Genomic DNA, 15923 nt, shown 5'->3' with positions numbered 1-15923 from the left:
GGCATGGTCCACTGTGTCAAATGCTACTGCGAGAGGAAATAAGATAAGGCCTGAGACTTGGGGAAAACATATAATAGCAGGATTAAAATAAATCAGTCAAGCACTTTAAAAATGCTCAGAACAGTAACAAACAAAGAAATTAAACTACCACCTAATGATATTGGGAAAGGTAACAAATAGCAATGAGCAGGTACTCAAGATCAAGAAAAATAGAAATTTTTGCTTAAATATATCTTATTTTAAAAATGGTCTTCAAATTAAACGTGAGTTCAATAATAAGGAGTAGGAAGGCAAGCCCATGATATTTATAAAAATGGAATTCTGCCATAAATGACTTGCTGCTAGGGCCCCTTCAAGTACCTGCTTGAGTGATGTCAAACTTGTTGACATTTATCACAAGTAGTCACAAAGAATATGAGGGATTCCAAAAGACTATAAATGAACAAATGTGACTTTTACTAAAGTGGAGCAGGAATTTTTGTATTAATATTGATATAATATTTAACAATTTCTATAATTGTTTATTAACAAAATTGCTTTGAGATATTGTTCATCCAGCCATCATTTAACAAAAGCTACTTTTGTTAGAGCACCTACTATGTGCAAACACTATGCTATAAACTGGCGACATCAACATAAAAGCTTTTAATATCTTATATATGTATTTTTTACAGTTACAAAACACTTTACACACAATATCTAGTGTGATAATCACAATATCTGGTGTGATAATCACAACAACCCTATGAGGTAGACAAAATAGATACTACTATCTCCATTTAACAGATGTGAAATATAGAATTCAGATAAATATAGTGACTTTTCCTGGTAATCCAGCTAGAAAATGAAATATTTACGATTACAAGTCTAGTGATCTCTTTGTTATATGATGGTTTTGCAATAATTAGGAGCTATTATCTGAAATAATCTCCACCTTTATAGCATTTTTAGGATATTAGAACAGCATATTCTCATAGTTTAGCAGATTTTGACACTGCTAAGGCACTGGTCAAATCCCTCATGAGCATTTAATCAATGAGATATAGTAATATGGGTTGATGAAAAAATTCAGAAGTTTTAAAAGCAGGTTGAACAATCATCTCAAGAGTCAATATTAATTAAAAATGCTTCTTCTAATGAGGAAGTGCAGGATTCTACTCATAGCTTTGTCCCTCAATATGAAGTAGTGGTACAGACATAAAGCCAGGTATTTCAGGTATTTTTGGTTAAATTAGCCACAGATCTATAATACATATTTGTAACTAATACAATGACAAAATTAAAATTATCTTAATAGCTGAAAATCATACATAATATCTAATGTTATTAAGGTAAATTGAATGTCATACATTTTATTTCAAACAATAGCACACGTAAGGGGAGATTTAAATTAGTACTAGCTTAGATAAAAATGAGTTGGGAAGTTTACATTTATTTTAAAGGGTTAATAACTCCATCAATCTGCTAAAATGTATAGTCATCAGGAAAACACAAATTGAAACCAGAATGAAATACAGATTCAAAACTACTAGAATGGCTATACTTAAATGACTAGCAAGACATGTTGCAACTGGAACTCATTCATTGCTAGTGAGAATGCAAAAGGGTACTATCACTCTGGAAAACTGTTTGGCTGTTTCTAAAGAAGTTAAACATAACTTCTGCCCTAGCAATTTTATTCCTATATACTTACCCAAAAGCAATGAAAACATATGTTCATTAAAGTTTTTACAGAAATGTTCATAACAACCTTACTGTCATAATACATCTATATGTACATATGACATAATAGGTACTGTATAAGTCCATTTTTATCACTAAAACTAATAAATGGTGACAGAAGTAAGAAACTGATTGTCTTTAGGGGACGAAGAGCAGGAAATTAACTTGAAACAGGAATAGCGATCTTTCTGGAATGAAACTAATGTCCTATATCTTATGTTGGGTAGTAGTCACATAGGTGTACACAATTTTCAACAGTCATCAAACTGAAATCTTAGGACCTCTATATTTTATTCTATTTTAAATAAATGATATCTTAATTTTAAAAACATAAAACATAAAAAACATTGTTTTCCATTGAAAGAATACAAGAAAAATTGGTATAAGTTATAGAAAAAGAAATTTCAGTTCGACATAAAATTTTCTAAACTTAAGAAACTTCAAACATAGAATAAGCTATTTCATTAAACAGTATATTTATTATTTCTAGGCCAGACACAGTGGCTCATGCCTATAAACCCAGCACTTTCAGAGACAGAGGCAGGTGGATCACCTGAGGTCAGGAGTTCGAGACCAACATGGTGAAATCCCATCTGTACTAAAAATACAAAAATTACCCGGGTGTGGTGGTGGGTGCCTGTAATCCCAGCTAATCGGGAGGCTGAGGCAGGAGAATCGCTTGAACCTGGGAGGTGGAGGTTGCAGTGAGTCAAGATCATGCCATTGCACTCCACCCTGGGTGTCTCAAAACAACAACACCAGCAAAAAGTGTATTTATCATTTCTGAAAGTATTCAAACAAAAGTAGAATGATCTACTTTTGGAGACTGTTTAATTCAAACATCCCAGGCAGAAATACTTTCTAGAGCATTTTAAAGCCTTTTCATCAGACTCACTGATATCCTATGTTAATAAAGATTTTCTTTTATCACATTTAGTCCAAATTTAACTTCTTATTTCCTTCTTTTACATCTAATTAAACAGCATTTAAGAATGCTAAAAGAGTAGAAAAAGCTAGCAGACTTAAACTTATAAGCCACTTCTATAGGTTGATAATGCATACACTACTGTGTATGCCAAACCCACAGGTTAGTAGCAAAGAATATTGTCACTGTTTAGTGATATCTGCCATAAGCCTAAGAGGCAAGAGAATGACAAAAGTACCAGGAGTTTGCCATCACAGAGTTAAATAAAATGTGTAGAGCTGTACATCAGATAAAAATGGTTATTATAGACTAAGGCCTCAATACGTCATAAGCCAATAATCAACAAATTAGTAAAGAAATGAAATAAGGAAGCGAAAAGAAAGTGTGAGGGAAATATTGGTATCTAAATATACATTGCTTTATGGCTGTTTTCTTTCCTGGTTGCCAGATTTAGAGTATCTGGAATCTTTAAATGATGTGCTAAATTGATTTGGGCATGATAGCTAAGCATAAACACATTGAAATAGTCTAGGTTTTCTCCTCAACAAAATATTAGCAAACCACATTCAACAATACATTAAAAAGATCATTCATCATGACCAGGTGGGATTTATCCCAGGGCTGCAAGAATGGTTCAACATATGCAAATTAATCAAGGCGATACTACATATTAATAGAATAAAGGACAAAAAACATATGATCATTTCAATTGATGTTGAAAAAGCATTTGATAAACTTTAACATCTCTTCATAATAGAAAACTTCAAAAAACTTGGTTTAGAAGAAACATAACTCAACATTAAAAAAGCCATATATGACAGGCCCACAGCTAGTATTACATTGAACAGGGACAAAATCAAAGCCTTTCCTTTTAGATCTGGAACATTACAAGAATGCCCATTTTCACTACTGTTGTTCAGCATAGTAAGGAAAGTCTTAGCTAGAGCAATCAGACAAGAAAAAAAAATAAGGGGCATCCACATTGGAAATGAAGAATGCAAATTATGTTTCTTTGCAGATAATGTGATCTTACATTTGGAGAAAACTAAAGACAACACCAAAAAAACTATTCAAACTGATAAATTCAGTCAAGTTGCAAGATACAAAATCAACACACGAAAATCAGTAGCATTTCTATATAAAAACTGTGAACAATCTGAAAAAGAAATAATGAAAGTACTCCCTTTACAATAGCCACAAATAAAATGAAATAACTAGGAATTAACCATTAAAGTGAAAGATCTCCATAAAGACAACTATAAAATGATAATGAGAGAAATTGAACAAGACACAAAAAATTGGAAAGATATTCTATGTTCATGGACTGGAAGAATCAATATTGTTAAAATGTCCATACTACCCAAAGCAATCCACAGATTTGATGCAATTTTTATAAAAATACAAATGACATTCTTCACAGAAATGGAAAAAGCAATTCTAAAATTTATATGAAACCACAAAAGACCCTGAGTAGCCAAAGCTACCCTGAGCCAAAAGAACAAAACTGGAGGAATGACATTACCTGACTTCAAATTATACTAAAGGACTACAGTAACCAAAACAGCATGGTACTCGCATAAAAACAGACACATAGACCAATGGAACAGAATAAAGGACCCAGAAACAAGTCCACACACCTACTGTGAACTCGTTTTTGACACAGGTGCCAAGAATATACACTGGAGAAAAGACAGTCTCTTCAATAAACGGTACGGGGGAATCTGAATATCCACATGGATATCTACGTGCAGAAGAATGAAACTGGATCCCTTTCTCTCACCATATACAAAAATCAAAGCAAAATGGATTAAACACTGAAGTCTAACACCTCAAACTACTATGAAACTACTACAAGAAAACATTGGGGAAACTCTCCAAGATATTGGTCTGGGCAAAAAAAATCCTTGAGTAATACCCCACAAGCATAGGCAAACAAAGCAAAAACAGACAAATGGGATCACATCAAATTAAAAAGCTTCTGCACGGCAAACAATCAACAAAGTAAACAGATAACACAGAGGCTGTGAGAAAATATTTGCTAACTACTCATCTGACAAGTGATTAATAATTAGAATACATAAGAAGCTCAAACAACTCTAAAATTTCTAGACTTCATAAAACTTAAAAATCTAATAATCTGATTTAAAAAATGGCAAAAGATTTAAATAGACATTTCTCAAAAATAGACATATGAATGGCAAACAGGCATAAGAAAAAGTGCTCAACATTACTGATCATCAGAGATATGCAAATCAAAACTACAATGAGATATCATCTCACTCCAGTTAAAATGACTTTTATCTAAAAGTCAGGCAAGCCAGGCATGGTGGCACATGCCTGTAGTCCCACCTACTCGGGTGGCTGAGGTGGGAGGTCACTTCAGCCCACAGGGTTAAGGCTGAAGTGAGCTGAGATCACACCACTGCACTCTAGCCTGGGTGACAGAGTGATACCCTATCTCAAAAAAAGAAAAGTCAGGCAATATCAAATGCTGGCGAGGATATGGAGAAAAGGGAACCCTTATACACTGTTGGTGGGAAGGTAAATTAGTACAGCCATTATGAAGAACAGTTTGGAGTTTTCTCAAAACAATTAAAAACAGAGGTACCTTACGATCCAGGAATCCTTCTGCTGAGTTTTTACCCAAAAGAAAGGAAACTAGCATATTGAAGAGATATATCTGTACTCCCATGTTTGTCCCAGCGCTGTTCACAATAGCCAAGATTTGGAAGCAACCTAAGTGTCCATCAACAGATGAATGAATAAAGAAAATGTGACACTTACATACAATGGAGTACTATTCAGCCATAAGAGAAAATTAAATCCAATCCTGTCATTCGCAATAACATGGATGGAACTGGAATTCATTACATTAAGTCAAATAAAGCAGGCAGAGAAAAGCAAACATCTCATGTTCTCACTTACTGGTAGCATCTAAAAATCAAATCAGTTAAACTCATAGAGAGAAAGAATAAAAGAATGGTTACCAGAAGCTGGGAAGGGTAGTGAGAAGGAGATTGAGACGTTAATAGGTACAAAAGAGATAGAAATAATAAATAAGACCTAGTATTTCATAGTACAACAGGGTGATTGTCGTCAAAATAATTTAATTGTACATTTTAAAATAACTCAAGATACAATTTTTTTTTTTTAATTATACTTTAAGTTTTAGGGTACATGATTGTTTGTAACAGAAAGGACAAGTGCTTCAGGGGATGGATACCCAATTCTACATGTTATGACTATTATGCTTTGCATGCCTATACCAAAATATTTCATGTACCCCATAAATGTATACACCTATTATGTACCCACAAAAATTAAAAATTAAAAAAAATTCAAAAGCCTGGATTTTCAATAAAAGTTAAAATACTGTAATAGTACTCTTCTAAAATCAGACTGAAAGCCCAGACATAATATAAAGATTTGCATAAAGCTAAATCCAGTAGAAACCCACTTTGATTTACAAGATTGTAAATATTTTTAGGAACTTTGTAATGCATAAAATTCTCCTTCCCTGCCTCACAGAGATCTAAAGTGACCAAACATACTAAATATGTAATGTGTAATTTCCAGCTGAAAAAAACTTAGCCCAGCCCCTCCTGGCTCAGTTAGAAGGTCATTTCCTTGGAAAGAGCTATACCCCCAATGGTAAATAAAGCTCCAATTGCAGTCATAAATGTGGTAATACACAAGATGTCTTCATAGCAAGGCTAATCACCAGATGGGGAGCTTGCCTAATTGGTTGAGGATGTTTTCTGCTCTGGTCATACCTTGGCAAATAGAACAAAGAGAGGCCAAGAGGCCTAATGGCTAGAACATGAGTATGAGTGTGGAGTTCTGTGATCTGCCCTCTGTTCGTTGTGGGTCTCTGGACAATTCCATTAACCTTGCTATATTTTATTTTACTATAAATATAACTAAGACTCTGCATACTTATCTATTTTCCAGAAAATGTTATAGGCAAAATTATCAAGGTTAAAATAAGAAATAATTCCTCTATATTGAAACATTCTTTTCTGAAGCAAATTAGGTTTATTCTTCTTAATTTCTCTTGGTTCAGCATGTAGAGTAAGTTACATGGCAGCATTTTCTTAGGGATGAAAATTTTTATGGGGTAAAGAACCACTGACAGTCAAACACTAGGGGCCAGGACTCTTCCATGGCAAAGAGCAGCTTAAGGTCAAATTTATTCACTCAATGTCTTACTTCTTCCTACTGACCCAAAAGTTAGGGAAAAAGTGAGCACCCCCCAGCAGAAGTGCAGCCAGGTGAGAAACCAGCCTTCATGTAAACAAGTAAGTACCATAAAATTTAGGAATAGCCAACACCCAAACTAGACAGAAAAAAAAAATTGTTCTCAAATTTTTAAAAAATTTAGGATTACAAGCATGAAGAATTAATGCTAATAATTAATTAATGAGGGTCTGCTATTCCCAGTAGTCTGTAGATTCCTTGTGGGTAGATACTACATCTCTTGTTCCCACAGGTTTGTGTGATAAGATACAGCTAACACAGTGTCATAAGATACAGCTCCAACCATGGCAAAGGTCAAGGTGGGTAGAAATCGTGGCCTGAATTGGGCCAGAGACAAACCAAGGTCTTAAGAGAGAACCAGAGAAAAGAGATATGTGCCAGAAACTGGGAGGTGTCACTAGACACAGGGGTAGCAGAAAATGCTCACCTTGAGACCAGAACAGAGGAAGACTGAGTGGCTATAGCAGAAATTGAAAGCATAGAATGGGCAACAAATGAATAAGAGAAGATGCTGAGATGGGAGGCAAAAGCACATCTGGCACCTCACCTCTGAAATCAGAAGGAAAATGCCTTGAGTGGGGAAATGAGTTTTTATAGCAGAAGCTGGATTTTCAGTCCAGTGCTTCTTAAAGGGACCTGGCTTACTTTTGCTATCATGCAACTGGAATAATTTGAGGTAAACAAAAAAAATCTAAAAATTAAAGAAAAAGCAGAAACTGAACGGTCTTTCACAGCTGGGCAGGGTATGGCTGGCCAGGACAAAGCAGGACCAGGCAGCAAGAGGTACCAACACTGAGAGAGCCCTTGATCAAAGCATAGCCTGGCAGGCTCCAAGTTGTTACTGGAAGATCCTGGTACCATGGTCTCACAGGCATTGGCCTCTCCTGAACCTTTGTTTGTTCTGCCTAACAGTGGCAAATCCGTTTTCGAAGTAGCAATAATTGTGTGGTAAAGTTATAAGCTATTGTTAGAAATTAGAAAAAATCATTTTTAAAAAACTAGAGAAAATAGTGTTTTATCTCAAAAATGTATAAACATACAGATATATTTAATTTTAGTTAAACTTTCATTTCCTAAGTTTGGAAAAATCACCTAGATTCCTCTAATTGTTCCTGCAGTCAAAAAGTAAATCTACATGTCCAATGCTATATTGAATGAGAAGGGTCTGTTTACTGTGTTCTTGTCTAAATCTCTTGGCCTTTTCCTGTCCAAATAAGTTGGTACTATTAATAATTCAGTCCCCAAAATCAGATAAAATATAAAATTAATTCCCTTTTCCATGAATTTAGATGATATAATTAGGCCATGCTTTTGGCTTATCACTATTTCCATGACTAAAATCACTTGAGAACTGCTTGTTTCCCATCAACATTTGGTCGTAAGAGTGATGGTGGGTGTCTTCTACAGGAGACAGTAGGTCAATGGCCAAAGGCCAATGGAGACAAACAGATGTTGCGGTTAACCAAATTGAGAAGGAATACATAAATTTTATTCCAAAAGCCTCTTGCCAGAAGTGCTATAAAGAGCAAATCCATGCTTGATCCTCTACCTCCCGTTTGATGGAAAATATTCAGATGTATTTGTCTGAATTCTTCAAAGAACCCTGGCAACTTGGTCTTTCCAATAAATATAGGCCAAAAGGGGTATTAATCCCTTTTATAACCCACCAACTTCAGTATGCACATTCTTAGAAAACGTGTGTGAAAAATTGAAGCAAGTTATACATGTAAACAAAATTTTACCTTCTGCTCAAATATGGGGACATTAACAAAAAGGAAAAAAGTACATGTTGCTGAGCAAGTTCATTTCAGAAAATGTCACATATGCACTTTTCTCAGAAATCTTCCTGGAAACCTTTTCTGGGACTAGATCAAGGGACATACATTATTGTGCATTATAGGAAAAATGGGAAAGGAGCAATTTAGTGAGTATTTGAAACTGTGCCTGAAAATTATTTAAACAGTATATTTCTGTACAAATTTCTGAGCCAAAAATTGTCTTATAAGTAGGAAATATGGTCACTTTATTTTAAATACTATGAAACCAGAGTGTGTACATTTGCCATAAACATTGAAGTAGTCTCCAGTGTGAGAACAAAGGAGAGAGAAGTTTAAGCCTGGAATATTGGCACCACTAAGCCAAAGATACCCACGAGAGAGTATTGCCTACTTCCCAAAAAGCACATTAGGGCCAGGGGTATGTGAGTAAAATGAAGTAGGAATAGATGGCAATAACCAGACAAGCCAGACCTTCTGACCACTGTTCAGAAGGCAGATTTCCTAGATACAAATAATCCCGCAGACCATAAAGTTACAGTCATTGCTATATATATATATATATACATACATATATATATGTGTGTGTGTGTGTGTGTGTATGTGTGTGTGTCAGGCAAAAGGTAACTCGTTCCCCATGACCCATGCCCTTGTAAAATCTCCTCTCCTTGAATGTGAGCAGAACTTGTAAATATTATGAGATATCACTCCAAAACTATATTACAGGGCAAAAACTGTATTATCGAGGTGGGCCTAACCTGATCACATGATCCCTTTAAAAACCAAGAAGTTTTCTCTGGCTGGTTTCAGGAGAGGAAGTCAGAGATTTGACAGCTAGCAGACAATGGGGAGCTCAGTCAATAAGCTTTCAAGGAAATGAATTCTGCCTACAAACAATGAACTTGGAAGAGAATCCCAAATCCCAAATAAGAAGCCCAGCCCTGGACAACACTTTGATTTCAGTCTAAAGAAACCCTGAGAAGAGAATACAGTGACATTGTACCTAGACTTCTGGCCTACGCAACTGTAAGATAATAAATACATGTTGTTTTAAGCTGTACAGTCTGTGGTAATTTGTGGCACAGTAAGAGAAAACTAAAACAAGCTGGGCGTGGTGGCTCATACCTGTAATCCCAGCACTCTAGGAGGCCCAGAAAGGCGGACCACTTGAGCCCAAGGTTTGAGACCAGCCTGGGCAACATGTGAAACGCTGTCTCTACAAAAAATATTAAAAAAAAAATCACCCAAGCATGATGGTGTGCACCTATAGTACCAGCTAATTAGGAGACTGAGCTGGGAAGATTGCTTGAGCCCAGGAGGTCAAAGCTACAGAGAGCTGTGATCATGCCACTGCACTGCAGCCTGAGCAACTGAGCAAGACCCTGTCTCCAAAAAAAAGAAAGAAAAGGAAAGAAAACAAATACAAATTCAAGAATACAAATACAAAGAAGAAACTAACACAAAAAGAACCTAATACAAATACAACACTGTACTTGCTGAGTCAAATATGACTAATCTAAGAATCTGCTAACATAGTGACTATAGACCTTCTAAGAATCTTCTAGCTCTACAATTCTATAATTTTAATAAACTTATATAAAATTTATTAAACAGGGGAAAGGATCTCCTGTTTAGTAAACGGTGCTGAGAAAACTGGCTAGCCATATGCAGAAAACTGAAACTGGACCCCTTCCTTACACCTTACACAAAAATCAACTCAAGATGGATTTTAAAGGCTTAAATGTCAAACTCCAAACCATAAAAACTCTAGAAGAAAACCTAGGCCATACCATTCAGGACATAGGCATGGGCAAAGACTTCATGACAAAAACACCAAAAGCATTGCAACAAAAGCCAAAATTGACAAATGGAATCTAATTAAACTAAAGAGCTTCTGCACAGCAAAAGAAACTATCATCAGAACAAACAGGCAACCTATAGAATGGGAGAAATTTTTGCAATCTACCCATCTCACAAAAGTCTAATATCCAGAATTTACAAGGAACTTAAACAAATTTACAAGAAAAAAAACAACCCCAGCAAAAAGTGGGTAAAGAATATCAACAGACACTTCTCAAAAGAAGACATTTATGTCTCCAACAAACATATGAAAAAAAGCTCAACATCGCTGATCATCAGAGAAATGCAAATCAAAACCACAATGAGATATCATCTCACGCCAGTCAGAATGGTGATTATTAAGTGAGGAAACAATAGATGCTGGCGAGACTGTGGAGAAATAGGAATGCTTTTACTCTGTTGGTGGGAATGTAAATGAGTTCAACCATTGTGGAAGACAGTATGGAGACTCCTCAAGGTCTAGAACCAGAAATACCATTTGACCCAGCAATCCCATTACTGGGTACATACTCAAAGGAAGATATATATCATTCTACTATAAAGACACATGCAAACGTATGTTTATTGCAGCACTATTTACAATAGCAAAGACATGGAACCAACCCAAATGCCCATCAATGATAGACAGGATAAAGAAAATGTGGTACATATACACCATGGAATACTATGCAGTCATAAAAAGGAATGAGATCATGTCCTTTGCAGGGAGATGGATGAAGCTGGAAGCCATCATCCTCAGCAAACTAACAGAGGAACAGAAAACCAAATACCCCATGTTCTTACTCATAAGTGGGAGTTGAACAATGAGAAAACATGGACATAGGGAGGGGAACAACACACACCAAGGCCCTTTGGGGGTGGGAGGTGACAGGAGGAGAGGAGGGAACTTAGAGGATGGGTCAATAGGTGCAGCAAACCACCATGGCACACGTATACCTATGTAACAAGCCTGCACGCTCTGCATATGTATCTAGTTTTTTTAGAATTATTTAAAAAAAAAAGAAAGAAAACAAGCTTAAATAAATAAGATAAAAATACAAACTTAAAAAATTGTTTAAAATAAAATATTAAAAAAGATATTTTAGATTTTTTCAGTAAACAAAGTTTCTTTGTATTATTACACCGTAGGAGCTTTGTATAAATTTTAGCAAATTTACAGTATTTTATGGGAAATATTTTGACTTTGGTCATCAAAACCTGTGTGAAAATTGTAGGTTATTCAAATCACATGCACATTTAATGTTACCTTAGAGTGTTTTCCAACATGAGGATTTGATCCAATGTCCATAATTTCAAAGGATGTAAATCTGGTAACCATAAAATGGTAAGCCAGCACAGCCAAGTATAGAAACCATGTGCAGTGAAGCAAGTATGTTTCCATTTGGTCTCTGTATTCTTTACTCTGGAGAAACCCTATTCCTCCCAAACAAATCTTGTTTTACTTACATCTGTTTTAAATAGCTAGTATGTAGAGCAAACTACCACATATGGTAACAGAGATCATATCATCTAAGAGGCATTTGATAATGATATTAAAGTATTTTTAGTTGAAACAAATTAGTCACAAACCCCAATTTAAACAACACCTCTTCTGGGTGAAAAGTATCTCAAATATTTAAAAGAAGTTCTTTATACAAAACTCTTCTAAGAAGAAAGAAAAAGAAAAGAAGTATTCTATCTTTTCCCTGATGAATGGCACTTGTTTTATAAACCTAAACAGCAACATATTTTAGTTTTAGTTTGCATTGCAAGAATGATCATAAATGGCAACTCTAAAAGCCTAGTTTGTCAAAAATGTAGTTAGAAAACATCACATCCTTCTAAAAAATGATATATCATTCTTTAGTAATGAATAAGGCAATCTTTTTTGTGGCGGGGGGGGGAATTAAACCTTATTTATTTTTAAAACCAAATTACTAAGAAAATATATCACAGCCTGAAAACAGCAAATGGACAGGCTGTATTATCATTTCAGGTAATAAGCTGGTGAAAATACAATGAAGTTGGTATCAAAATAATAAGGTGCCATGCCAGGGCAGGAACACTGCAAGTTTCAAAAGCCCCGGGCAAAAATGGTATTTGATAATGGGGGCTGCCTCTCCTTTGCTCTAAGGGAGTCAGCTCATCCTAGCCCAAGTTGTTTACTTTTTTTCCCTTGAATTTCCTGTTGCCAGGGGTTTGTCTCAATCGGGCTCTGTTAATTCAGGGAGCTAAGGAAACAATGCTAGGTTTAGGCTTCCATTCCATTCTGTTTTATAAAAACCAGGTTTTTCCAAATCCAGTACTTCATAACTCCCTTATAAGCAAGTAGCCAATTGCTCCTCTTTTACTATTCATTCCTAGATACTAATATATATCACAATCAAAACTCCCTTCTCTTCAAGGGGAAAGTGTTACTGCAAGATTGTCCTGTCATTTTGCTACACACAACCTCAGGGCCCATCAGCCAGTAAGAGGGAAGCTCTGCTTCCCATAATTAGTGTGTCGTCACCGCTCATGTTTTTGCACGGTCTCCAGGTTGAAAGACACAGCATGTAATAATTTTAAGAAATGTACATTTACATATTGATGACCAGAAATGGGGATCCACAAGGATCTTCAAAGTTCTTATCCAAACTACTCTCCCTCCCAATTCCACATCTTAAAATGAATTTGTATACCATTGTATAAATTACACAAAATCAAGAAAACTAAGACCCAGAAATTTGTTTTTCCCTTCTAAGTGATTGACCTCTTGGATTTTGTTTCACAGCTTATAGAAAATGGTGTGATGACCCTTCTGGTAAACAGGATGTGGGCAATAAAGAGAAAATATCTCTCCTCAAACTCCATCAGGTCTAACCTGCCAGCCTATTGGTACCTGCGTAGTAAGAGTCTGGTACCTTGGAGGGCTCTGGCTTATTACAGGCAAGATCCTTACTGCCAGGACAAGCACTAGCCACAGGAACATAAGCTCTAAAACTTCCTGTAATATCTCTGATGCAATTTAGCACCACTTTTTCCCATTTCACTTTTTAGGACTGAAACATGAAAGAACCAGTGTCCGGAGGCAAGTGACATATGCCTTACACTTGTTGCCATCCTTAATTTCTTCATTCATAAACTTTGCTTAAAATACTGAAATTCCCAATTCCTTATTAAAAAATATATTCTTGCCCTCAGTCCCGATGGCCACTGGCAAGGACTTCTATTTCCCAATGGATAAGAGAGCCTCCTTCTTCTTGGTCATGGTTGGGATGAGGTGCATGTGGTCATCCACACACTTGGTCACACGACAGTCCAGCTACCGCTTCCCCGGAAGCTCCTTACTCCCAGCATCTATTGAATCTTTGGCTTTGTCGTTGCAATGTTTGGTGCACCAGGCCTGGCGGTCATGGAACTTCTCCAACTTACTGGTGACCAAGGCCTGGACTTGAGCCAGAGGTGCATGGCAGCGCTCGATGCACTGGTGCACTTACTGCATGGATGCCTAGCTGTCCTCACAACAGCTGGTGCTGCACGGGAACATAAGACTCTGCATCTTCTGGATGTTCTCTCTCTAGACTCTTCACCATGGAGTCCACCGTCTCCTGCACCCGCAGCTGCTGCAACTCCGCCATGACGACCCCGCCCTGCCCCACGCCGCACCTGGTGCTCACCAATAAGGCAATCTTAACTAGCTAAATTTAAATAGGATGCCTATGGCAGATTACAAATATAAAAATGCTTAATGTCAGGTATATTAAAAATTTGTGAAAATCATTGCCAATGATAGGGCAAGGCAAGTGTATCCAAACAAATGAGTTAATGTATGTAAAACATTTAGAACAATCCTGAACTGTTGTATATATTATTATTATTATTTTCACTCAATATTTTCCCTGTGGACATCCTTTGACTTCAGTCCTTTTGTTATGTACAAAAGTGGTTCGCACCAGGCGCAGTGGCTCATGCCTGCAATCCCAGCACTTTGGGAGGCCGAGGCGGGTAGATCACCTGAGACCAGGAGTTTGAGACCAGCCTGGCCAACATGGGGAAACCCTGTCTCTACTAAAAATACAAAAATTAGCCAGGCATGGTGGCACATACCTATAATCCCACCTACCTGGAAGGCTGAGATAGAATTCCTGAATCCAGGAGGCGGAGGTTACAGTGAGTCAAGATCGCGCCACTGCACTCCAGCCTTGGCAACAAAGCAAGACTCCATCTCAAAAAAAAAAAAAAAGTGGTTGCAGGTGCACTTTCAAATATCATCAGTTTGCAGTAGTCCAACTGAAGAGATTAAAAGATTCCAAATAATTCCCAAATAAATAAAAAATAGCCACAGTGCAATTATTTCTTATGGTGTCTAGAAAGGCATTCAGTGTTGCCTGTTCACTTGTCACCGCCTGTTAAAATGTCTACTCAGGCCAGGCATGTTGGCTCAGGCCTGTAATCCCAGCACTTTGGGAGGCCGAGATGGGCGAATCACGAGGTCAGGAGCTGGAGACCAGCCCAGCCAACATAGTGAAACCCTGTCTCTACTAAAAATACAAAAATTAGCCAGGTGTGGTGGCAGGCGCCTGTAATCCCAGCTACTAGGGAGGCTGAGGCAGGAGAATTGCTTGAACCCAGGAGGCGGAGGTTGCAGTAAGCCCAGATCATGCCACTGGATTCCAGCCTGGGTGACAGAGCAAGACTCCATCTAAAAAAAAAAAAGAAAAAAAAGAAAAAAAAATTGTCTACTCAGATCTGCTCATTTCTCTGACCAGGAAGGCAATGTTTGGTACACTCCAGTGTACATGCAGTCTCTCATTGCTAGTACTTGACAATATAGTTACTAGTCCTCTTCCCTCTTGCTCAGTGCCAGCTTATCCTCAGTACTATTTTACATGAGTCTCTCAGTTCATCACTTCACTCCACAGCATTTATAGGATGGGTGAGAATAGAGATAAACTTCTCCCACTTACCATCACTTGATGAACATCTGTGAAGAGATCCAATATGCCACAGGACATTAACTCGAAAACATTGTACCCAACAAGCTCTTTTGCAACCAATTTATTGAATGGGCCAAAGAGTTTAAGTAGGATTTTTTTTAAATTTTGTTCATATCTGTCCTCAAACCTGTTTTGTCGTATTTTCCTTCCCTTACCTCTTGGCCATATCTTAGATTCCACAGCTTTCTGATTACTTTCAGGCATTAGAATAGTCTCCTTTTCCATCTTCTTTCCAGTTTAATATACAACGAAGCATTCAGTTTTCACTCAATTTTAAGCTTCCACTTCCCAGCCTCACTCAGAACTGATTCTCAGTTTCACAGTAATTGGAAGCAAGGGCGTATCATGATATTTTACTATGTTTCCACCTTTCTCTTCCAACTTCATTCCTGACTCACTACACTGCCTCTAGCTCCCCCTAGACGT

General features: G+C 36.9%; 1 pseudogene; it reads right to left on the bottom strand.

Annotated features, from left to right (window-relative positions):
* Positions 1 to 13726: 13726 nt before the first annotated feature.
* Positions 13727 to 14138, bottom strand: LOC100610872 (protein FAM136A-like; annotated as a pseudogene).
* Between the last annotated feature and the right edge of the window lie 1785 nt (positions 14139 to 15923).

Source organism: Pan troglodytes, chromosome 5 (assembly GCF_028858775.2).
Source record: "Pan troglodytes isolate AG18354 chromosome 5, NHGRI_mPanTro3-v2.0_pri, whole genome shotgun sequence".
In the NCBI taxonomy this organism is placed as follows: Eukaryota; Metazoa; Chordata; class Mammalia; order Primates; family Hominidae; genus Pan; species Pan troglodytes.
This window is presented reverse-complemented; position numbering and strand designations above follow the sequence as displayed.